This window comes from Macrotis lagotis, chromosome X (assembly GCF_037893015.1).
Source record: "Macrotis lagotis isolate mMagLag1 chromosome X, bilby.v1.9.chrom.fasta, whole genome shotgun sequence".
NCBI classification, from domain to species: domain Eukaryota; kingdom Metazoa; phylum Chordata; class Mammalia; order Peramelemorphia; family Peramelidae; genus Macrotis; species Macrotis lagotis.
The window spans coordinates 663,330,456-663,356,604 of record NC_133666.1 but is presented as its reverse complement, the minus strand read 5'-3'; the positions used below and the strand labels follow the sequence as shown (position 1 = coordinate 663,356,604).

At 38.3% G+C, this 26,149-nt stretch overlaps 1 protein-coding gene and 1 long non-coding RNA gene across 2 annotated transcripts in view; one reads left to right on the top strand and one right to left on the bottom strand.

Annotated features, from left to right (window-relative positions):
- The window catches only part of TMEM132C (transmembrane protein 132C), a 540,167-nt gene that overhangs the window by 335,460 nt on the left and 178,558 nt on the right, over nt 1–26,149 (top strand). The window lies entirely within an intron of this gene.
- LOC141501417 (uncharacterized) overlaps nt 1–26,149 on the bottom strand; it is a 150,506-nt gene that overhangs the window by 24,633 nt on the left and 99,724 nt on the right. Inside the window, exon 3 of the long non-coding RNA XR_012472228.1 lies at nt 9,661–9,844. This is a non-coding gene — a long non-coding RNA (uncharacterized LOC141501417). The remainder of the gene's footprint in view (nt 1–9,660; nt 9,845–26,149) is intronic.

Here is a 26,149-nt window from a genome sequence, read left to right as displayed (position 1 = left end):
GAGTAGTAGTAGTAATAGTGGTAGTAGTAGTAGTAGCAGTAGTAGTAGTAGTATAGTAGTAGTAGTAATAATGGTAATAGCAATAATAGCTGTAATAGTGGTAGTAGTATCATCCTGACTTGAAGGCCATCATACTACCCACTATCATGCACTGCTCTCTTCAAATATCTGATCCACCTAACATCAAATAAAGAATCTTTCACATAGCAGATAAACATTTATTTCAATTCAATACATTTAGTATTTATTAAGTTTCTACTATGTGCAAGACACTGTGCTAAGCACTAGGGATACAAAAATCAATTCCTTCCCTCCAGGAGCTTACAATCTATTGGGGGAAGACAGCACACAAAAGAAAGCTGATGTAAAACCAAGCAAAACTTTAGCTGGAAAGTAGACTGAGTTCGAATTCTGTCCTCTATAAAGGAAAACTTTGGGAGGAGTTAAATCCTTGACTCTCCACTCCTTCAATCAAATCAGAGAGGAGACTGAAAGGGAGATAGGAAGGTGTTGAGTATCCAAGACTTGAGTTAGCAGCATGGTAATGAGATTAGAAGTGATCATTTCATCCTAGGAGGGGCATCTTATCTTGTCCCATAGCATTGAAACCAAACAAAGCTGCGCATAAAGAGTGGAGCACTTCAGGAACCAGTCTCTGGGGTATCCATCAGAAAAGCCATGTCGACTGAATGAAAGCATCAAGTCAAATAATATATGGAAAGCCCTTTCCAAACTCTATATAAATGTTAGCTGTTATTATTGTTAATTTAGGAACTGTTTTGTAGTGAGTGGAGTCCTTTTGGATGGATGGATGGATGCATGGATAGATGGATGGACAGCCAGATGGATGGATGTACAGATGGATGAACGGATGGATGGACAGACACATAGATGGATGGACAGATGAATGGATGGATAAATGGATGGATGGATGAATGGATGGATGGATGGATGGATGGATGGATGGATGGATGGATGGATGGATGGATGGATGACTGGATGGGTGACTGGGTGAGTGGCTGGGTGGATAGTTGAATGGAACAATTTTGAAAGTCTCTTATCATTTGGGAATCCAAATGCAAGCAAATCCCTGCCTTGAATATTTTTGTATTTTAGGAGAAGACAATACAAATGAGGGGACCAGTGACACCCCTATAAATGGCTCAAGTGGAAGACTGTAATCTTCCCTGATCAGTCTTTACTCACAGTAAAGGAGAGAGATTGAAGACGTGGAGCAACTAATTGATTCCTCTTTTTTTTCAGGAATGAAAGATTCCTACAACTAGAAACTGAAAGAGAGATGCTTGGGCAGGGTGGGGGTGGGGGGAGAGAAGGAGTAAGATTGAAAAGGAAAAGGGTATGTGCAGGGTGATGCATGTCAAAGACATGGCCAGGAGGTGGCATGGTGGACCTGGGTTTAGTACAAACCTGATAAATATTCATCAGTCAGCTCTTTTTTTTTTGGGGGGGGGGAGGGTCTGTGTGAGTAGAGGTAAAGATTGAACTACAAGTGATAGAGCATGGAGATGACAAGGAGATAGGTGTGGTAGCAACAGCTCTGTTTGGAGGCAAAGAATCTGAATTCACATCCTGCTTCTGCTCCATAACACGTATGTGACCTTGGACACATCACAGCCTCTCTGGCCTGTTTGTCCATCTGTATAGTGAAATGAATCTTTACAGTTCCTTCTAGCCCTACATAAATACTTGGTTTGTTCAAGAGTTAAGTTTAGAATTTTTGTCCTTTTTTTTCTTAAAACAGATCAGACTTGAAATGCTTTTATAACCTTGAGCCATTGTAAGAACCAGTACTCTGTCTGCACTTGCCTAGATTCAAGGTATCTAGGTGGATAGTGGATAAAAGGGCACACTTGGAGTCAGAGAAACTCATCTTCATAAGTTCAAATCCAGCCTCAGACACTAGCTATGTGACTCTGGACAAATCGCTTATCCCTGTTCGCCTCAGTTTCCACATCTATAAAATAACATGGAGAAGGAAATGGTGAACCACTTCAGAATCTTTGCCAAGAAAACCCCGAAGAAGGGTCAAACTGTTCAGAAATGACTGAACAACAATGTGGTTGCTTAAGAGGAGCCCTTCTCTCGACAGGCTTTTGAAATAGTAGAAAGGATTTAATTTCCTTCATGGGTCTCAGAATATCTAGTGTTTCAGTGCCTGCCTTTCTTCACTACTTTATCCCCTCTCTTCTAGTCTCCTTATATTGCCCTCCCTACAGTCTGACCCATCTACAACAGCCTGCTTATTGTTCAGATGTACTGGTTGCCCCTTCCCTTTACTCTCTCTCCTCCACTCCTCCATCCTGTTCCTGCTGCACTCCATCTCACCCTCCCAAATCCTTCTCCCTTAGAAACCCAGCTCAAGCACAACCTTTGCAAAAGACTTTTCCCTGACTGTTAGTGATTATTTAGTAGGGGCAATTTAATTGATATAGAGAATCCTTGAAAGAGTAAATTCCTGCTGTTATTATTATCGGTTGGTGCCATATCCTCTTAGAGAGTAGCCTAGATGACTGAGAAGTGACTTGCCCAGGGTCACAAAATAGCATGTGTTAGAGTCAGGACTTGAATCCAGTTCTTTCTGGTTCTGTGACCAACTCTCTATCCATTAGGCTACAATTCCCTAAATGGGAAAATTTAAAAAAAAAAATTAAAAAGAAGAAAAGGAAAGGGAAGGAAAGGAAAGGGAAGAAGAAGAGAAGGCAAAGGAAAGGGGGGTTAGAAAAGGAAAGAATAGATGACAAGGGAAGAATATAAGGAAATGAAAGGAAAGAGAAGGGAAGAGAAGAAAAAGGAAGGGGAAAAGAGAAGAAGAAGAAAAGGAATGGAAAAGAAGGGAGGGAAAGGAAGCAAAAGGAAAGGAAGGGAGCAGAGGAGAGGGGAAAGAGAAGGGACGGGAGATGAGGATAGATGAGAAGAGAAGAGAAGGATGGAAGGGAATGGAAGTGAAGGGAACATTTTGTACTGTAGTTTGTGAATATGTTTGTTTCTCTTTGTAAATGAACACTGGGTAGGGAAAGATGGTGAACTAATAAATTGCTCAAAAAGATAAGGGAGCCTGGCTTTACTGCCTCCTGGAATTGCATCCTTTATACATAGTGTCTAGATTAGGGATGAAGGGCTTGTTAGGAAAACTGTCAGACAGAAAAGCTGCTTAGATGTCACACTTGATCCCCATGGCCCTAAACCTTGGAGAGGCCTGTGGGCTTACGGTCCTGCCACCATCTGTCTGATAAGCGCCTCAAACCCAGAAACACAGTTTGCATCTGGTATGTGTGCAGCCCGGACTGTGTCATATTTAATATTGGGTCCCTCAGATTAATTTTTCAAGAGAGTGAACATCTCAACAGTCATGCAAAATGAGCTAACAACATAAAGGATTGTACTTTATATTAACAGGATGTAAGACAAACATAACAATTAACATTCTGCCCAGATCCTCCCTCCATCAGTGCCATATGACTATAAGTGATTCAGGCATGAAACAAAATGCCTCTGTGGCTGCAGGAGGGGAAGTAAAGTATGTGAACAGCATGTGTTAAACAGGAACTCACTTTTATACTTCTTCCAGTCTGTGCTGCTCAGGGAACTTCCTCTACTTTCTCTTCTCTTCTGTCTTCCTACCTTCAATTCCCAATGTCCCCCCTCGACAAACCTTGGCATTCCCTCCATGCTACCGGCAGGGATCAATTAAGGAAGAATTTTAGGAAGGTTGCTTATCCCAGAACAGTGAAGTGTAGAAACTACGGCCCCCCTTCCTCCGCCTTCCCTCCTACCTATGTTCCCCCGGACCCATGTTCCCCCTCCCTGTTTAATCTGGGATTTGGGGGAGTTCCAGCTGTTGCCACTCGTACTTCCAGATGTTGGGTACCCCTGAGTCTTGTTTCCTTGCTGGATGATGGCTCACAGTCTCCCTCTAGGTGATCAAGTTATCTACAATTGATGTCAAATCTCTGCGGCATCTTGGGATGTGACATCAGAAATATTCTTTGCTAACTTGTCTTTTGTTTTGAAGGGTCACTTACTCAAAGGGAGGGTGGAGTCCCATATCTCTGAGATTTAAACCTCCATGCTCTAGATTCCTCCCTTTTCTGTCCTGGATCAGAAAATAAGATATTTTTGGAAACTGTTGACTTTTTCAGGTTAATGAGGAGCTTCTATTTGAGATGAGAGTTGCCTTAAAAGGCTGAGGGCGCAAGTTAACTTTGGGGTTGGCCCAAATGACTTTATTTTGTTCTCCAATCCCTCAACTACTCCCCTTGAACACATGTGCCATTGGTAATGGGCTACTAAACCAATGACTGTGGATGGGGACTTCATTCATCCATACATCCCCTTGGATCAATAGACAAAAACTCCTGCTTCATGTTCTACCAACCTGTTGGCTTCATTAAATCAATTAACAAGGCTTCATTAAGCACCTACTTAGTTTCATGTGATAGGCATTCAAGGTATTAACCCCAAGAGCAAAGAATCCTTACCCTCAAAAAATTTCCTTTATATAGAAGGGAAAAACATGAACCCATCTAAATAAATGACAACTCTAAACAAATAACAATAATAAAAATAATAGCCAATAATGATGTATCATTTACACGTGTCATCTCCTTTGAACCCCATAGCAACCTCCTTAGGTGTTAGTATTATCCCCATTTTAAAGAAGAGGAAAGAGAGACTCTCACAGGTAAAGACATTTGCCCAGTAAATGCCAATCAGGTGTTGAACTCAGATCTTCCTGGATCCAAATCCAGAGCTCCATCTACTACACCTCTAATTACAATGTAGTTTGGGAGACACTAGAAACCGGGGACTCACAGAAGGTCTCCTGCAGTAGAAGGTGGCCCTGAGTTAGACAAGATGTGAGAGAGAACATTTCATGCATGGAAAAATCCTGTGCAAATGTATAGAGATTCAGTTCAGCACCCCTAACACCCACCATGAAATGTCCATTATTAGCTAGGGGGTACAAAGATTTTTAAAATGACAATCCTTGCTCTCATGGAGATAATCTTCTATTTAAATTTGGAGGATGAAACAAATATACAGAAAATTATTGTGCAGGGTAGGAATTGAAGGAGAGAACCTAGGACCATGTAGCATCCAAAGTTGAGGAGGAAAATCTAAGATGGGTTATTCCTTCACTACCAAACAAGAATTCAACAAATACCTAAAAAAAAATTTAAATCCAGGATATTTTTTTTAGATTTTCCAAATGAATGAATGAAAAGTATTTTCTAAGCAATAATGCAAAACAATAGAAATACCACAGAATGCAAGATGGGAACAGAAGACTACACTGATAAGCTCTCCCAATGCATCTCTTTTCTCTTGTTTAGAGAACACATTTCTATTTCTAGGACAGGTAATTATAAATCTATATAAGAACAATGCAACTGTCTTTACCAGACTGACTGAAGTCATGTTTTTCTATAATAATGGTATTTGATTATGCAAGAAACACCTGTACAAGACTGACTAATATGGCAGGCCCTCATCAGAGAGGGAGTTGTATTATATGAGCAAAGCAGCTCAAATGAAACACAAGTTGTGCAAATTTAGAGATCTCAGCCCAGGTGTTATCTGAACTATTTGTGCCCAATCTGTGATAGAGCATTCCAAGCTCATTGGTCTAATGCTAATTCTAGCATAGTGATTTCATTTCGATGCTCTTCAAGAATGAAAGACAACAAACACAGTCATTTGGAATGTATGATATATGTTTTCAACGTATTTTTAGAACTGCAAGAATCTTTAAAGTTCATCTTCTCCAACCTCCTAATTTTATAGATGAGGAAACTAAGGCTTAGTTACTTGGCCAAGGTCACACAAAGAGCACGTAGCAGAATAAAAATTCAATGCTCTAGCTTTCTCTACCATTTCTAATAGACTACTTCATCCTGAAAGTTCCTGGACTATCTCTCACATTGAAAATATTCTGTCTGTGAGACCTCACTTTATGATTAAACCATCACTTTAGGAGGGGGGAGACCAGATCAAAGACTCTTCACCACTCTCTAGGCTCATCTCCACTGAACTTGCTCTATCATGGTCCAGTGCTTGCTGCCTCCTTCATCTGCCATTTTTCAACTTCCATCTATGTGTTTTTGGGTTTTTTTTCCATTAGAAGTTTCTTGAGGACAGGGACTGCCTTTAAGTTTGTAATTATATACAAAGTCTACTGCAATCAGTACTTAAATATTTGTCATTGATTGACTATCCAGAAAATACTGACTTCCTGGGATTGGTTTTTTTAAAAAAAAATTATTGACTTTAGGAACCAGTCGATCATACAGTGAGGCTTAGGAGGCCTGTGAGAGGTGGTCCAGGAGTGCAATGAGCTTCCAGGGTGAAGAGGTTTCTGGTGAATGGTAGAGAAATACCAGTATTTTTTATTGGGCAAATTGAGTAGACTGGAAGAAGTGATTACCAAGGCTCCTTCTTTCTCTGATGAAATATGCTTTGAAATATATCTGCAACTTTCGGCAGTAAGTCCGATCTGTCTTCTCAGTGCTGGTCTGAAGCATTTGGGCAGGAATACTACATAAAAACCCATGTTTTCTGCAAAGGTCATCTACTTTTTTCAGTTCCTTTTGCCTTTGACTTTAATAAATTTACAGGATTAACTGGACACCAGTCAAGAATCTTTCTCTGGGGGATGCATGTATTTCTGTTCCTTCCCAGTTTATGTCCATCCCACTAATTGGTGGGAAGGTTAATTTGCCATTTCCATGTTAACAGCCCAGGGCAAGGTATTTTGATGTCTTTGGTTTGCTTTTTATTGGTTGTTGTTCATTTTTCTTCCCAGAAGCACATGTCGGGAGAGAGTACTCAATGGTGCAGGGGCCATTTTTTGCTCTCCTCCAAACAGAAACATCTGCTGGATGCTATAACCAACTGAGTTCAGAAGGAGGGCACCATACTGCTGCAGAGCTGATCAGCCTTCCATAGTCACTCACCCCTTGGTGGAAAGGAATAAATTAGCCAGGCACTAAAACATGAAGCATTCTCTCATCCTCTCTCTCTCCCCAAATCTGAAAACAGTGAATAAAATACCTATTAGTATTCATTTAGGCAGTTTGACTTGCAAACTCTATATACATAAATATCCTCCAGTATTTGTACTTGGAGAATTCTGGAATAATGAACCTCATCTAAGCAGCTTAGTATGAAGAATTTTACCAACATTCTAGGGAATCATATACTGAAAAAAGAAGGAAGCAGTCCAGCCTTCATACTCTGCACAAAGTCATTTGATGTTGGTGGGAGATAAATCAATTAGATTGTATCCTATCAGGGTCCAGCATTGTCTAATCCCAGAATCTCAGTTTTGTAAGGATTTTCAAGGGTGATTTAATCCAACATGTATTTCATTTGATACAGAGAAAAGAGAACTGACCCTGGAGTTAAAGAATATGGATTCAAAACCCACCTCTGATGGTTTAGTCAATTAACAAATACTTATCTGTTGCTATTGAGTCATCCATCTGACATTTTCTTGGCAACGATACTGGAGTGGTTTGCCATATACTATAGGCATCGTGCTGTCTAGGGATACAAATGAATGAAAAAATTTCTGCTTGCAAGGAGTTTATATTCTAACAGGGAAAACAAGAAAGTATTCAATAAAGACAAATACAAAAATCATTTGAGATGGTGAGCAGATCAGAAAGGGTTTCCATGTACAGAGTGGTACTTGAGCTGTGTCTTAAAGGAGGAAGATCTATGTGACTCAAGTGAGGAGGGTTAGTATTCCAAGCATGAGGGATGACCAGTACAGGAACAGCCTGAGAACTATGAGCCTCCAGTTCCATGTCCATTCAGTAGTCATCCAGTTTCCACTTAAAAATGTCCAAAAAGAAAAAATCCTCCAAGAATGAGATACCAATCCACTTTTGAACAGTTCTTCATATTAAAGTTTTGTTTGTTTGTTTCACCTTACAGTGAGCCAAAATCTGCATCTCTTTAATATATGCCCATTTCTCCAAGTTCTATTCTTCAGAGCCAAGCACAATGGGTCTCATTGTTTTTCCTCGAAATGTCTGAAGATAGCCAGGTTTCCTCCAAGCTACACATCCCCAACTGAGAAAAACATATTTGGCAGCATCCTTTATTTTTCCAGACTAGACATCTGATTTCAAAGATGTAGAAAATTCTAGGTGAGAAAACTTCTCTCAATGCAAATCACCAATATTTTTGGCAACATACAGTATTAGAGCTTGCCTGGGCGGGGCAGAGAGAGGTTGGATAATGAGATTTATACAGGATTATACATTTATACAGGATTGCCAACTAAAATGTCAAGTTTGCAAAACACTATACATTCATGAATTCATTTGATCCTCTCAATGACCCTATGAGGTCAGTGTTATCGTTATTTCTCTTTTTTTGCAGATGGAGAAATTGAGACTGATTGCTGAGACTGGAGGCAGGAAGACCTAAGTTCAAAACCAGTCTCAGACATTTAATACCAATATGACCTTCTGTATGCCTTGATTTCCACATCTGTAAAATAGGGATAATCCTATCTTTCAGAGTTGGTGTAAATATAAAATAAGACAATAATTGTAAGGTGCTAGGTACAGTGCCTCAATTTCCACATCTGTAAAATAGGGATAATCCTATCTTTCAGAGTTGGTCTAAATATAAAATAAGATAATAATTGTAAGGTGCTTGGTAGAGTGTCTAGAAAAAGATAAATATTTGTTAATTGACTAAACCATCAGAGGTGGGATTGGAACCCATATTCTTTAACTCCAGGGTCAGTTCTCTTTTCTCTATATCTCTATATAGCAAATCCTATATAAATTTTAGCTATGATAGTAACTACAATAATAATTTTTGTCATTTAGTAAAGTAATTTGCCTAAGGTCATACAGGCACTAAGTGTTTGAGGCAGAATTTAAGCCTTCCAGACTCTAAGAACAGTTTTCTATCTATTTTGCTAAGCTATGTAAATACATCCTGAATGTGACAAGATAGTAGATCTTTCTGCATTAGTCCTTTGTTTTTCCACTTTTCCAACCCCCTCTCATGCAAAGCCACCAGAGTCACCTTCCTGGAGAACAATTCACATTATAATTCCTTGCTTAAAAGTCTTCAGGAGGAGTAGCTAGGTGGCATAATGCATAGAGCACCAGCCCTGGAGTCAGGGGCTGAGTTCAAATCTACCCTCAGACACTTCATAATTACCTAGCTGTGTGGCCTTGGGCAAGCCACTTAACCCCATTTGCCTTGCAATAACCTAAAAAAAAAGACTTCAGGAAATCTAACTCCCATTCTTATAGCACTTTGTGATTTATGGAGAAGTTTACCCAAAAGAATATTCTGTTGTCCAAGCATCTCCATTATCATGCCCAGATATTGAAAATATTAAATAACTTGTCTATGGTAATAGCCAGAAATGTCTAAGACAAGTCTCCTAGCAATCTAAGACCATTCATATTCCTTTGCCTGAGATTCTCAACTCCTGGGGTCTTGACCCCAACCAAATATCCAACCTTATCTTATATTATTCCCAAGGAAAGGAGCAAAATCAGCCAACCTAAAAAATATGAAAATTCCTTTATAGCCTATATTAAACTGAATTATACATTGTTCTATCAACATGTCCCCATACCTTCCCACCTCCATACCACTGCTCACATCATCTTCTCCAAATGCAATTCCTTCTCCAATATCTGTTTTCTATTCTTCAAGGCAAAGTTCATCTACTTTCTTCACTTTTTTCTTCTCCCTTCTACTAAAAGGATGCAATTTCTCACAATAGTATTTTAGCTGTTTGTCTCATAACAATGATCAGATTCTGCTAGGTGCTCTGGTGATTTGTCTGCAGGAGAAGCAACATGAAGAAGTGAGTTAAATTCTATGCCTAACAGGGCAACAGAAATACCTTGGTCCATTTTTGACAGTAATAGTTGGACAAACATTTCATCTTTCTTTATGCCAGTTTTCTCATCTGCAAAACATAACTAGTCATTGCTGGAGAACATATTTGACAAGGTCATTGTGCGATTCAAATGAAATGAATAGCTGATTTAAAAAAATATTAAGCATTTATTATGTGTGCTAAATGCTAGGGATATAAATACAAAAGGCACACAGCCCCTTACCTCTAGGAATTTAAAATCATTTCAAAATTTAAAGTCATTTAAAATCCTTTGCAATCTTGTCCATATATTCAAATATATGTGTGTATATATACATATATATTTAACCCTTTCATAAGTTACTCATTTTCATACCTTCATTAATCTAGTCAAATTGGTCATCTTGCTATTCATCATCCATAACATTCCAACCTTTGCCCCTTGCCCTTTTCTTGATTGACCCCCATACCAGGAAGGCTCTCCTTTCTTCTTCTTAAAAGATCGACCTTAAAAGATCTACCTCCTGAAGCCTTTCCTGGCTCCCCATTTTAAAAACCATTGCCTGTATTTATTTCTTTGTTTTGGAGGCAATCTGGGTTAAGTGACTTGCCTAGGATCCCACAAGTAGCAAGTGTCCAAAGCTGGTTTTTAATTCTGGTCCTCCTGATTCCAGGACTGGTGCTCTATTCACTGGGCTACCTAATACACTGCCTGGCAAATGGTAGGTTCCTCTTGAGGGATTACTCCTTAATTGATCAATAAGGCAAATCCAAATTGGCCATTCGGATTTTAGGGAATGTACAGATAATTGAAATGATGTCTCTTCTCATCATTATATCAATTATACTCATGTACTTTTAAATATCTTCTTACTTATCTATTAAATATTGTCTCCCCCCATTAGAATGCAAGTTACTTGAGGGTAGACTCTTCAGTTTTTTCCCATTCCTATCCCCAAAATCTAATACAGTGTCTAGCAGAAAGTAGGTTCCTCTTAATTGATTATTCATTAATTGATCAGTAAGGCAAGTCCAAATTGGCCATTCTACTTTCAGAGAATGTCCAGATAATTGAAATGTCTCTTTTCATCATTACATCAATCAAACCTCTTCTCTTCCTTCTCTATAGTATTTTACTTGTTGAGTTCATTGGCTCTCCTGGAGTTAATTATCATCCCTATACTGATGATTTTTAAATCTGCTTGTCTTGTCCCAATCTCTCTGCTGACCTCCAATCTCTCCTCTGCAACTGCCTCCCAGATATCTGAAACTGGATGTCCAGTAGACATCTTAAACTCATTAATTTCAAAACAGAACTCATTATGATTACCCCAAACTCCCACCTCGCCCTTCTCCCACCAACTTCTCCCTTTATTTGTATCCTCATTTCTTAGCACTGTGCCCAGGCTATGCTAGAGGATTAATAAATGCTTTCTGACTTGTCTTGACTATGGTATATCCTTTTCAGACCTATATTGCTATCATGGGTCTCATCCTCCCAAGTCTCAATAATACCTTCTCATCATTTATGTCTCCTTGCATGAGAATTTCTCATTCACCTCACTTATTACTCAAACTTTGCATATTTGTATATAAATGTCCAAAGCCATCAGCTCCGTTTCTGACTCCTTTCTTGGATATTGTCACCTGGGAATTTCTGGGCTTTTCACTGTTTTTATTCTTTATCTATTGTATCTCCTGTCTATGGTCTCTGGCTTTATAGATATTCTTAGGCATTTTTCTTTCTCCCAATTCCTTTTTACTTTCAAGTCCCTAGATTAGATTTGTCAGGCACAAGGCAAATACATTTTTCCCCAGCTCTTGTTAAGTACCCCCAATATATTTTGAAACATGGATCATAAATCCAAAACTCTTTCCTAGATGCCATCTTCTAAAGCAGCTGCTCCATCTCTGCCTTTCCCCTTCAACCACTAGTAATTGGATAAAAATACAGGAAGACATTTTGGTGTAGATGAACAAGGGCTATATATGAACTTGGAGAATCTGAGTTCAAATTCTGTCTCTACTACACAAACTCATGGACTTGGAAATGTCATCTGTCATTTTTGAGCCTTTACAGTAAGAGCATAGGATTGTAGATTCATTGAAGGGAGATAACTTTGAAGCCTCACATTCAACACTCCCTTCTCACAGATGAGGAAACTGATCCCCCAACCAATTCCAATATCTCCATTTGTAAAATGAACAAATTGAACAAAATAATCTATTAGACTTCTTGGAGCGCTGAACTTACCGTTCTATTATCATAGGAAATTAAATTTCTGGGCTTTTAAAGAAAAATACCACAATGTCCAAAGTTAGGAAAAATAATCTCTCAAGGATGACTCAGATTCAGTGTGGTATTTCTGCAACTCGGAAAGAAAATAGACAACCATCTGTCGAGAGAGATATAGACATTTGTCTTGCCTCCAGGTGCATTTCTAGACCAACAAGTCTCCCAACTAGCCTGAGTAGTTCACCAAAGCCTTAGCATTCTGAAGTCAGACAAGATCTCAATACATCTTTTCTATAGACAATTCGTTGTTCTGTTCATAAATAATTATCCTGCCACATTTGTAAACAATGTTTCCTAATACCAATGTAGGCAGACACGACTCCTATGCCTTCTGTTTGTATGTATTACAAACATCAGAATGGACTAATCAAACTTGATCTGATGCCTTGCTCCATCTGTCATCTACATGTCTATCAACTGAGGTTTGGAGGTGCTGATTATCTCAACAGATAATTGTGAAAGTGAGATAGAGGATTTATCTACCCATCTAATTATGCCAGAGAGCCTCTTGGTGAAACCAGATAGGAAAAGTCTGGTTAAGCAAAGAGATAATGACAAATTGATGTATTCGCAGCAGAGCCTGTCTAAAGACTAATTCATGTGTTTGCTAACCCAAGCCCCCATTCACCAGGATAGGGATTTTTTTTGTATTAACTTCACCTTTTTTATTTCAGAATTCTAATGCTCATTCCCTAGTTGAAAATGAAAATACATACTATAAATAAATCTCTCGGCATCTGTCTTGCAATGACATAGTATCGAATTAATGAGTCCCTTAAGCCCAAGTCAGACCAGTAATTCAGCACTGGTAGAATATTATGGCATGAGTATTCTGACTTGATCACATCAAACAGGTGTGTTTTGGAATTCCCTCCTCCATTAACTAAGACAGCAAGGTGAGTCACAGAGAGGGCTGGACCTGGAATCATCAGAGACCTGAGTTTGAATCCTGCCTCTTACTCTTATTAATTGTGTGACCCGGAGCAATTCTATTAACCTCATGGGGGCGGGGGGGGGGGAGAAAGGGAATAAACCCAAATATTAACTCCTTTGACAGTATGTATCTCAGTTTTTGGTTTTTTTATTTGTAAAATGATGAGTTTGAAGTAGATTGTTTCTAAGGATCCTTCAAGTGCAGAATCTCAGATTCTATGATCCTTTTATCTCATCTCAGAAGAATGTAAGTTCTTTGAAGGTTCAATGGTGGCTCTCTCTCTCTCTCTCTCTCTCTCTCTCTCTCTCTCTCTCTCTCTCTCTCTCTGTCTCTCCCACTCTCTCTCTCCCTCCCTCTCCCTCAGTACAGACTAAGGTGACTGGGGCATTGTGGAGACTTGAAAATTGTTTATTAAATTGTATATTATTGAGCCTAATGCTTGCATAAAATTAGAATTTAAGAGTCAGTAGGAGCCTAAGTAATTATATGATCCAAATTTCTTTTTTTTTTTTGAATGGGCAAAATGAGGGTATAAAGCTTAAAAGAGTGACCTAAAGTCACATATTAAGCCAATGGTACCCTTAAGTCTAGAATGTCAGTCCCCTGTCTCCCATTCTGATTTTCGTCCCTTTATACACTGGTTCTCTTCCCTAAGATGGAACCCATGCATCTTGTCTTTATACTAAATTACTTGTATACTTGGACCAACTCAAACTTCCCTGACTTCTTAGCATCAGTCACAGGAGACAGCTTACATAATAGCTCACTTATTCTCTCAAGTTCTCATTAAAATATCTGTTGGTTGATTAAGTAGATTTTACAGAGATAATAATAATAATAGTAATAATAATAATAATAAATAGTGATAGCTAGCCTTATTTAGCACCTACTATATGCTAAGCATTTTTCCTCAGTAAAAACCTATAGGTATGTGCAATAAAATCCCCATTTTCAAGTTGGGGAAACTGAGAAAGACAGAGAAGTTAAGTACTTGCCCAGGGAAACACAGTAAATATTCAATGTCCAATTTGAATTCATCCTTCTTGACTTTAGGTTCAACACTTTCTCTACTATACCACCTTATCCTGGGTTTTCAGTCAGGTCTGACTTTCTCATTTGATATTTTATTGGCAAAGATACTGGAGTGATTTGACATTACCTTCTCCAGATCATTTTGAAAAGGAGGAAACTAAGGGAAATAGGATTAAGTGACTTGCTCAGGATCACATAGCTGATGTCTAAGGCTGGATTTGAACTCACAAAAATGAATCATCCTAACTCCAGGCTCATCCTTCCTACCTGGAAATATATTTTATTCTCAAAGTTCCTTCAAGGTGGTGTTCCAACTTGTTTGAGAATCGTACCTACATTTAGAATTCTCAGGGCTAGATGCGGGGTGTAAGGAAGCACTCCAAAGACTGGTAGTGTACAGTGGATTAACAGAGAACACACACACATACTCCCAGCAAGTGAAGTCAATAACAGTTTTATGGTAGCATCTAGCTGACCTTAGCCCCCAAATTTATACCAATTTCCACCAGTTATAATGGAAGAAGTACATTTCATAGGTACATCAGTTCCATTGGCATCACATCATTGCCCAAGGAGATTATGGACTTTCTTTGAGGGAGGGAGCACAAGCTGTTGCATTTCTATAATCAATTAAACTAGTTTGTGGATGCCCTAAGAACCTATCAACATTCTGCCTTCATTTCTATGGGGGAAATGTGCTTTAAGTTATATGGGGGGTTATAAGATTGAGGGAAGAGACCATCCTCAGTAACAACCTTCAAAGTGTCTTTTATGTGACTTGGTTTAGTTGTCCCTTGTTCTTGAAGAGGACCAAAAAGACATCACTATGTTGGTATCAATTGTGTCTGACATGGGCTGATCAGACCACTATGAGCTCTACCACAGGTTGGATACAAATAAGCCATGCAGTAGGAGTTAGACAAATATATTAAATGAATGGCATTTTCCCCTTCATTGTCTATAGTCAAGTAAACTGATTAGAGAGACAGGTATAGACATGGAGAGGCAGGATGAGGAAAGAAAGTGGGGCCTGCTCATTAATCCCACTCCTGGCCTGTAGGATACCTGTTGCCAAGGCTTCCTCTTTGGGCTATGTTTTAGTACAAAATCTGAAACCTTCCTCTAGGGAAAGTAAGAGGATGAATCAATCAAGTACTAACATTTATTAATCACTTACTATATATATATATATATATATATATATATATATATATATATATATATATATATACAAGTCATTGTGTTCACACTAGAGATACGAAAAGAAGCAAAAGATAGTCTTTATCCTTATGGAGCTTACAATCTAATGGAGAGGATAGAATCTGAGTTTTAATCAGGAAGAACTGGGTTTGAATCCTCCCTCAGGTATTTGCTAGCTGGGTGACACTGAGTAAATCATTTAACCTCTTTCTGCTTCAGTTTTCTCACTCAATGGTCTCTAACATCCCTTCCTATTCTAGAACAATTGATACAACAAGTCTATGTTCATTGATTAGGGAAATTGTTTTGGGGGTGTTGCTAAGATAGCTAGATGGAACAGTAAATAGAACACCAAGACTGGAATAAGTAAGATCTGACTTCAAATCTGGGTGACCTGGGATATTCTGCAAAATTAAGGAACATGTCCATAATCACAGTATTACTAAATTTCACAGGTGAGATTTATAAACTCTCTTCACTCCAAATCCAAAACTATCCACAACCTCATGACATCTCTGAAGGTCTTGAAAGGAGCCGCTATCGCCTCCAAACAGGAAAGGATGATTTTTCATATGTATATGAATATATATTTGTATATGAATGTACTGTAAATCAGTTGCTCAGAGAACCATAGGTTGAGAGATGAAAGGGTCCACAGCTCATTTCATCCAATTTCTTTATTCTAAATAGAAGACTGATGAAGGAAAGTGACTTGCCAAATAGAAGGCAACTAGTATCTGAGCTGGAATTTGAATCTAGACCCTCTCTTTTATTAAGTGACTTGCCCAGGGTCACCCAGCTAGTGTCTGAATTAGATCTGAACTCAGATCCTCTTGACTCCAGAGCTAGTGTGCTATCCACTGTGCCATCTAGCTGCCCCTTGAGTCTTTCTTTTCAAATCCATTTCTTTCCACACTATAGAATGTGGCTGGGGATTATAACTGTAGGTGGAAAGCCTCATGTAGAATGTATAAATGTACCTCACTCTCTACCCTTCCTTTCACACCCCTTACCAATCAAAAAACCTTGTCAGTAATTTGTCAATGCTTAGGTTTCCTTTAATTAAATCTTTGGTACTTGTAGCTGTGGGGAAGCAATCCTTCTGGACAACTCCCAAGCTGTAAGAATCTGCTTATCAGCCCCCGATTTACCTTGAGAGCAAGAGAGAAGAAATATTCACAGGCAGAATGGTTTCCAGTGACAGCCACCTTGAGATATAATATCTAATTGGCTACATAGACCTGTGGAATTTCTTGGCTAGCCCCTTGAAGGAAACAACTCATAAAGAAGAGAATGATCATAATGACTTTATCCTTCCTTTTCTGGGTTAAACAAGACTTCTTGTGGGCAGGGGTAATGGAGTTAGCTGAATGAAAATTCTTTAGCACATATTTTGAGACATTTTCTGGTGTTATCAAATCCTTGTAAGGTTAACTATCCTGGGTCTGGTGGGTTAGAAATCTTCTTGGGGGGGGGGTAATTTCACATTTTGAAAAATGCATTTAACTTTTACTAGTTTCTGGACTTACATAAAGAAAATGAAATGAAAGATCTAAGAGAACAGAAGTTAAATATTCAATCACAAAATCAATTTATCTTAACGTGATAGAGAAGAGGAATCTTGAAAACTGACTCATTGCACAGCTTGGTTGGTCATCATTCTTACCAATAAGTCCTCTTTTAGGGTTGATGTTTTGACAGCTAACCCTAAATTCATGATGGAATAACTCCCAGCATTGGATTATATGATCTACCCCCCAAAAAATTATAGCTCTATTTTTTAATTATGTTTGTTAATGTTTTCAGTCACCAGAGAAACAAATCTCAAACAACCCTGCTCTGATTGTTTCTATTGCTTATGGTGAGTGAGTTTCTATAGCTATGATTGTTTTATTTTATTTCAAATAGTTTGGAGTTCATATCTTTGAAAGCCTCACAACCTCATTGAGTTTCCATTAAAGTCTCTCATAGATATTTCAATTTGATGAGGAAGTGACCCTAACAAGGCCTGGACCATTGATGTCCAACGGAAATAGAAAGAGGGACCCCTGATATACAGAAGGATCCCTGTGGCCTCATAATAACTTGTTCTTCTTGTTCTTGTGGAGTCATGTCTATCTCTTTATGATCCCATTTGGGATTTTCTTGGCAAAGATTTTGGAGTGATTTTGCCATTTCCTTCCCTGGTTCATTTGACATATAAGATAGCTTGAGCAAACAGGGTAACGTGACTTATCCAGAGTCACATAGCTGGGAAGTGTCTGAAGCCAGATTTGAATTAGATCCAGACCTAATGCTTTATCTATCATGCTACCCAATCCACATCTAGGAAATTCTCAGCTTTATCCAATATTAATTTTAAACAATCAGAGAAAGATAAGTGTTTTTAAAAAAAGCATACAGCTTCTCATCTTTTACCTCAATCAATTGTTTTGTTTTCGGTTACTTCTCTCATATCACAGGAGAGCCACTTTGGGCTTCTAATTATCAGCATAAAAATAATGTTTAATCTCAACTTGATTCTTTGGTAACTATTCACTGGGAAAATACTGATAAAAGAAATAAATTACAAATTATTATTTAAATCTGGGGAAAAAATAATAATGGTAACCAAAGTCCACTGAGGTTTGGTCTCACTAAAGAAAGGTAATTTTAAGCAAGATAACTCCTGTAGAGTAAGAAGGAAATAACAAACACAAAAAAGGAACCTCTCTTGTGAAGAAAAATGTTAACTTAAAGATAGGTTGGTTTCACTGTTCTCTGGTTTGGTCCTTAGGGCATTTCTTTCATTTGTACCTAACTGGAATGAATATTGATTACAAATAAAACCACAAGTCCAATCTCTGGCCTAAATGGTATATAATAAGAAATGAACAATTCGGTTCTACTGTGAAATTAGTAAACACGTCAGGTCTCACTTGATCCCCATTTGATTTCAAGTCCTTTCCTGGGAAGAGATTGATTCACTAAATGACCTGTTTACCTGGCAGAGAAGGTAATGCACAGGAGGGGATGATTGTAACCTATTTTGTCTACTTGAGTTTACAGTCAAAAGAAACAACCCAGAGACTATCTCCTTTCTTTTTCATCCCTAAGTAGCTAGCTACCCTCACCACTGAAGTTTAGTTTAGAGAGGTCCCTGTAGGTTCAGTTAAAATATATATATGTAATATATGCTGATATGCTGGGAGTATTAAACTTTCAAGTTTCAAGAACTTTTAAGATAACAATGATAATAATGATGATAACATTTTATGGCATTTTATAATTTACACTTTACAACTCTCTCTTTTGTAACACCATGGCAGAAGGTGGCAGTGATATTATCAATTTATAGATAAGGAAACTCAGGAAGATTGCAGTTGCACAGCTATTAAGTGTCTGAGACTAGGGGCGGCTAGGTGGTGCAGTGGATGGAGCACCGGCCCTGGAGTCAGGAGTACCTGAGTTCAAATCCGGCCTCAAACACTTAATAATTACCTAGCTGTGTGGCCTTGGGCAAGCCACTTAACCCCATTTGCCTTGCAAAATCCTAAAAAAAAGTGTCTGAGACTGGATTTGAGCTAGCATCTTTTTGACTCCTGTTCCAGAATTCTAATCCATGAACTACCTATAACTAATAGAATCTAATTTCATTAATGACAGAGGAGGAAACTGAGACCCAGTGAGATTAAGTGGCCTACTTATCCAAAGTAACAACACTAGTTATTACCAGTTATCATCCCCATAGCAAGATGATACCAACTTTCTGCCAAATAATTGCTTCTTAATTAATGTTTGTTAATTGACTGATTCAAACTCAACAAATTCAATTCAAACATGAACATCTGCTAAACTAAATGACTCCTAAGGGAAGTATAAATTGAATTGTTATCATTCAATTCAATTTTCCCATTGATTTGTATTATCAAAGTTATGATACTTTTTTTCTAATAGTCTTTAACTTGGCGAACAGTTTTAATACTTAGCAATGTTCAGGTCCTTTCTCCTTTACGCCCTAATCTATTTGTGAATTCTAAGGTACTTGCCACTTTTTTATTGTTTAAATCATCTGACCCTACCTGGGGTTTTCTTGGCAAAGACACTGGAATGTTTTACCATTTCCTTCTCTAACTCATTTGACAGATGAGGGAACTGAGGCAAACAGGATGAAGTTGCCCAAGATCACAAAGCTAGTTTCTGATGAACTCACATCTTCCTGACTGTAGGTCCCATGCTCTATTCACTGAACTATTAGACACCACTTTAGAATCATGGATTTGAAGGTGGAAGGAACCTTAATGAGCATATAATCCAACCCCATCATTTTTCATGGTCATTTGTCCATCATTTAAGAGATTGTCATTCAAAGATAAATTGGAATAAATGGTCCTGGAGTGTTTTCGTCCTCTAAGTTTCTATGTTCCTGTGAGCTCCATAAGATCAGAGAACACTACCTCATTTTCTATAAGAGAGAGAGGATTTGAACATATAGTCACAGTATATGATCACAGATTATATTGTGTCCATATGTTAACCCAATGAATCAAGAGTAGTACCATAGGCTAGGCATCCCTAGAGGGCATTATGTGACTAAGCTTACTAACCATAGTCAACACAGTCCAGCTCAGTTAAACAAAATACAACCCATTCGTAAATATGTCCTCTTCACGGGGAGAGGGAAGGTAGGAGGTGATTTCTGTCTCATGCCTCCATTCCCAAGCCATTATGTCTAGGAGCAGAGCTATTCATTCAGAAGGAAACACCACATCTATCAATTGAGGATTCAATTCAGTCTAGTTTGAGTTGCAGGAAAAGAGACATACTCTCTATACAAACAGAGATAGAGAGAGGAAGTCACTTGGAATTAGAAGAAGATATAAGATACATACAAAAAGATTTCCTACTATGATCTCACAAAATAGGTTAGCAAGTGTCAAAGTACATAGAGGAGTAGACACTAGTAACCCAACTCATGACCTGCCCAATAGAGAAACTAGTCCCAAGGGGGAAATTTGTGAGGACTTCATGTGAAACAAAAGGACATCAAGGCCCTAAAATTCTTTAGTTATGAGTTGTTTTTGACCCCATATATTGCCTACTTGAACGCTTATCATTGTACTCTTAAACATATGCCAACTCTCCTTCATGAGAATGTTTTTATTGGTGGGAAAATTGTCCAAAGTTTGAGGTCAAACCAAGGGGCTATTTGGAGCTGCATTTCTTAGTGTAACATTTTAGTAAATGACTTTGCAATGAGCTATTTTCTTTTTCCTGTTGGCTGATTGTTAAGAGAAATCATACTGATTAGGGTTTATGAACTATATTATGAGGAACACCAACCTGAAGAGTACACTAGAAACTGAAGGTAGAGGGCAGCACAGGGGATAGAGTACTGGCCCTGGAGTCAGAACCTGAGTTCAAATCAAACCTCAGACACTTAATATTTAGTAAACTGTGGGACCTTGGGCAAGTCACTTAATCCCATTGCTTGCAGAAATAAAAAAAAAAATGAAAAGAAACTGAAGGCAGCAATAAGTCTCTATGGGCCCAAACTTTGAACTAAGTGAAACATCAAGTAGGGAAGAGGCAAATCAGAGGGGCTACTGTATTTGTAAATCCCCCCCATCTCATAGTAAAATTATTTGCACACAATTTTTCTAAAGTAATCTTAAGTTGCAATAAGAGAATCATAATGTCAGAAAATAAGGAAATGACTTTTTGAGTTTTTTTAGTTCTGGACATACTGTTTTAATAAATACAGTGATAAGTTGGAATAACCAGAAAAAGGTAATTAAGATGTTGAGGGGACTGGAACCAGTCCCCCTTGAGGACTCATGGAAGGAAATGAAAATGTTTAACCTGTGGAAAAGGGAAACTTTGAGGAGACTTGATGAAAATATTCAGATACTTGAAAGTTGTTCTATAGAAGGCAGACTAAACATTCTGCTTGGTTCCAGAGAATAGTGTTTGGGTTAAAAAGACAGATTTAGGGGGAAGCTAGGCTAAAGCACTGGTCTTGGAATCAGGAGGACCTGAGTTCAAATCCAGTCTCAGATACTTAACACTTACTTAGCTCTGTGACCGTGGGCAAGGCACTTTACCCAGTTGCCTTGAAAAAATAAAAATGAAATTTTTTTAAAACGACCGATATAGAGGTAGACAGAGGATTCATATCCTGGTTTTACCATGAGACCCCTACCCACTCCCTTTACCTCTCTGAGTCTCAGTTTCTAAGCAACATCTACGGGTCCTTCTAGATCTACTTCTATGACTTATGATTTATGTAAAAAAGAAAGCAAATAGTCTTCTCTTGAGAGACAAGATGAGTATAATGGATAAGGGAGTGATCTTGGAGTCAGGAATAGCTGAGTTCAAATTTCACCTAAGAAAAAGTAACTTTATCTACCTGGGATTCAATTTCTTCACTTGTGAAAGAAAAGGTCTTTACCTGATAACTTCTCAAGCTTCTTCCAGGTTTAAATCTATGATGCTATGCAACAAAAATGTAATGAATACTCAATTAGTAAAAAACATAAATGGGAGAGTAATACAGTAAGAAATAGTTGATTTTTAAAAAGCAAAAGATATCATTTTTTAATGATTTAAAAAAAATTTTTTTAAATTTTAAAAATTTAAAAAAATTTTAAACATCAATAAGAGAAAGTCTTCATTGGAACTTTGGAAAAAGCCTTAGGTAAGGAAACTAAGTATAGACTAATACCTTCTCTGCAACTAGGTGGCAAAATAGATAGAGTATTGAAACTGAGGACTTGAGTTCAAATCCTGCCTCAGACACTAGCTATGTGACCTTGGACAAGTCATTTTGCCTCTGACATACTCAGATGAAGACATCATCCCCAGTTTCTTCATCTGTAAAATGGATATAATAATTGTAACTACTTCCCAAGATTGTTTTGAGGATGAAACGAGATATTTGCAAAGTGCTTTGCCAATCTTCAAGTTCCATAGAAATTATATTAGTCATATTATGTTTTACTGTTAACACCATTGTTAGTATTCATATGAAGCTAGTCATGAGAATTACCTAGGGTGTTGAGAGGTTAGGGAACTCAGTCACACAACTCGCATATATCAACCAGCTCTTCCTGTCTATCTAGTGTTGTTTTCGTTGCTATTGTTGTCCTGTTGGAGTTTTTTTTTTTTTTGAGGTTTTTGCAAGGCAATTGGGGTTAAGTGACTTGCCCAAGGCCACACAGCTAGGTCATTATTAAGTGTCTGAGGCCAGATTTGAACTCAGGTACTCCTGACTCCAGGGCTAATGCTCTATCCACTGCACCACCTAGCTGCCCCATGACCATTTGGGGTTTTATTAGCGAAAAATACCAGAGGAAGTTAGCATTTCCTTCTCTGGCTCATTTTTCAGTTGAGGAATTGAAACAAACAGGGTGATGTGACTTGCCCAAGGTCACAGTTACTAAGAGTCTGAGTCCAGATTTGAATTCATGGAGATGAGTCTTCCTGACTCTTGCACAACAGTCTAAGCACTATGGTGCCATCTAGCTACTCATAGAACCAAAAACAGTGGGCTCTAGCTAAATTACTACTTGGGCTAAGAGGAACAGAAGAAACCTAATGGGCAGGTAGAGAAAAAGACAGGCTCCTTAGTTGAATTACTTTAGCAGAAAGCACATTGAAGACCATTTTAATAACTTTAAATTAGTCCCTCCAGACTCTTACTTAGTTCTCCATTGCCTTGAAGAAATGGTGACAGATCATTCCATAAGGCTATGCCCCCCCCCATTCATCACCCAGGTAACCTAATAAAAGGATACCTTTTCTTGAAGTTTGCAACATCGCATTAGTTCTCCATAGGCAGTCCTTATTACACCTTAGGTGTTTCAACTAGAGTTCAATATTTTCTCATCACTGTTCTTGAAAACTGGGCCAGAAAAAAATTGGAGCAGCACCTCATCCATCATGGCTTTAATTCCCTGCCTTAGGAGGAGATGAGGAGGCCAGAGGAAGAAAAATATAAAGCCGACCCATCTTAACATCTCCCTGGCTGCTTTATGTCACTCTATGTCTCAGAAGATGTCAGTAGAGGAGCGGCTAGGTGGTACAATGGATACAGAACCAGCCCTGGAGTCAGGAGGACCTGAGTTTAAATACAGCCTCAGATACACCTAGCTTAACCCCATTGCCTTGCCAAAAACAAAAAGTCAGTGGAGCCTTTGGTGTCCTTTGGCTCCATTGCTTTTTAGGATTTTGTCTCTGTTCCTCTTATGGCTAACTCGAAAACTTCCTTTCCTGAAAGGTCAGCAGATATTTGCTGAATACCTAGAAAGAACCTAGGGTGGATGGTAACAAATGAGAAGAATTAGTAATGGCTGCTACTCTTGACAAAGGCTTAATTTTGGTAAGAAGACAAGATATAAATATAACCAAATGGGACTGACATCTAATCAATGTGGTTGTTCCTTCCAAAAAATCAATCCCAATCCATCCTTCATAACCTGCCCACTGGAATGGACCACAAAGTCAAGGATTTCTTACCCTAAGGTCCATGATTTCATTCCATATATATATATATATATATATGTATGTATATTTGTTGGGCTGGCTAGGTGGTGCAGTGGATAGAGCACCGGCCCTAGAGTCAGGAGGACCTGAGTTCAAATCCAGTCTCAGACACTTAATAATTACCTAGCTGTGTGGACTTGGGCAAGCCACTTAACCCCATTGCCTTGCAAAAAATAAATTGTTATAACTACATTTCAATATAATTGATTTCCTTAATGTTTTGTGTTATATTAAACATTTTAAAATATTATTCTGAGAAGTTGTCAAAGGATTTCACCAGACTGCCTAGTGGTTTCATTCATGATTACAACAAAAACAGAATAAGAATACCTGATCTATGTCAATTCCTCATTTTGCAAAGGAGGAAATTAAGTCCCAAAGCAGTGGAATGTGTTGCACACAGTCACAGTCAGTATATTGAGTCCATAGATTATTTTTCACTCTTCCTATCTATGATAATTCCATCTTCTTTTTCATCTTCTGTTTGTTCAATAATATCCTTTCCCTGGTGGGTATCTTTGTATTTCTTTTCTATGAATAGGAGCTTCCTCCCACCCACCAAGTGCTTTTCCATTGCCCTTGATACCGTCTTTTTTAATTCTTCAAAGAATACAGTGCCCCATGACATGCAGGGCAAAATATGATATAAAAAGAAAATAATTCAAGGAGTATAATTAAGGTCACACTTACAAGTAGTATAAGCACACACAGCAAAGAGCTATAGGAGCAGATCTACGGCTGAAGAGACAATGGCTTGTGTGGCACAAGAGTGTCTGCTAGCCTTGGACTCTGAAGGGAACTAAGTGCAAATCTGTAGACTTACCTGGTATGTGATTCAGGAGTCACTTCCTATGTCTACTGGACCTCACTGAGGTTTTTTTTTCCCTTCTGCAAAGTGGGAATAGGGGATATCGAGTCAACTCTTCTATTGAGAAGCCGTATGGAGTACTAGCTAGAGATCTGACCTCAGAGTCAGGGAGACAATAGATAGATAGATAGATAGATAGATAGATAGATAGATAGATAGATAGATAGATGATAGAATGATAGAGAGAAAAAGAGACAGAGACAGAGACAGAAAGACAGAGAGACAGAGAGAGAGAGAGAGAGAGAAAGAGAGAAAGAGAGAGAAAGTTAGAGTTTGTTGGAAAGAGACAGCTTGAGATAGTATAAATATGGAGAAAGGGAACAGAAGAGGGGTGTATGTTTTATGTTATCTATTTGTGCTATAGATAAAGGCGGATCTATTTATCCCTATAAATATAGATATGTCCATATCTTTAAGTGTCATAGTTCTTGGACTCAAAAAGGACTGATGTCAAATTCAGTCTCAGATGCTAGAGACTGTGTGACCCTGGCCAAGTAACTTACTTACCCCCGTGTCCTCAACTTTAAAAATAACTGGAGAAGTTATGGCAAATCATATCAGTCCCCTTGCCAAGAAAATTCCAGTTGTGATCATGAAGAATCAGACTGAAATGACTGCATAGCAACAAATAGTATGGATGTATACTGAGATCTAGTTACGTCGTTATCTATCTAGAGATAAATATCTGTGGATGTTGTCACAACGATGCCATTTTATCATTATCATTATCAGAAAAAATGTAGACAGGCACAAATATCCGAATCCAAAGGCGATCGTTAAAGATCTAAGCAAGTGATGAGAAACTAGGTTGTTGTTGACAGCAGGAGCCAGAGCAAGGCCACTTGTTCAAAGTCCAGCAACTGGGCGGGAATGAGAAGGCCCACAAGATACCAGGCCCTTGGTACCATTAGATGTGGACTTCTATGACTGACAGATGTATTCTACAGGCCCTTGGTTTTAATGTGCTTCTGGAGGAGGCAGGAGGCAGTTGGGAAATCTGGTTAGCTTTAGTCCTTCAGGTGAGAGAAGGTGATTGAAAAAATAGCTGGTTGAGGTGACAAACATGAGGGAGGAGAGTCAAGGGAAACAGAGGTTTCTGCCCCAGAGATGCTAATATGAACACTGAGTACCTTCTGGGAAAAAAAAATTGACTTTTTCCCCCATCTCAAAGCATGGATCCTTCACTTTTTTATTTAAATGTATTATGCTAGTCCATTCATCAAGTGAAATTTTGAAACATTATTTCTGAACTATGTATATTGATTGTTTTTACAATAAGGGTACTAGAATCTAGGTCATTGCTTTCTTTTGTTGTTTCCTGGAGAATCATTACAAACTAACACTAAATCCTTCTGAGGGAGTATAGTAGAATAGAAGGAACACAGGATATGAGATCAGGAGAAATCAAATCCC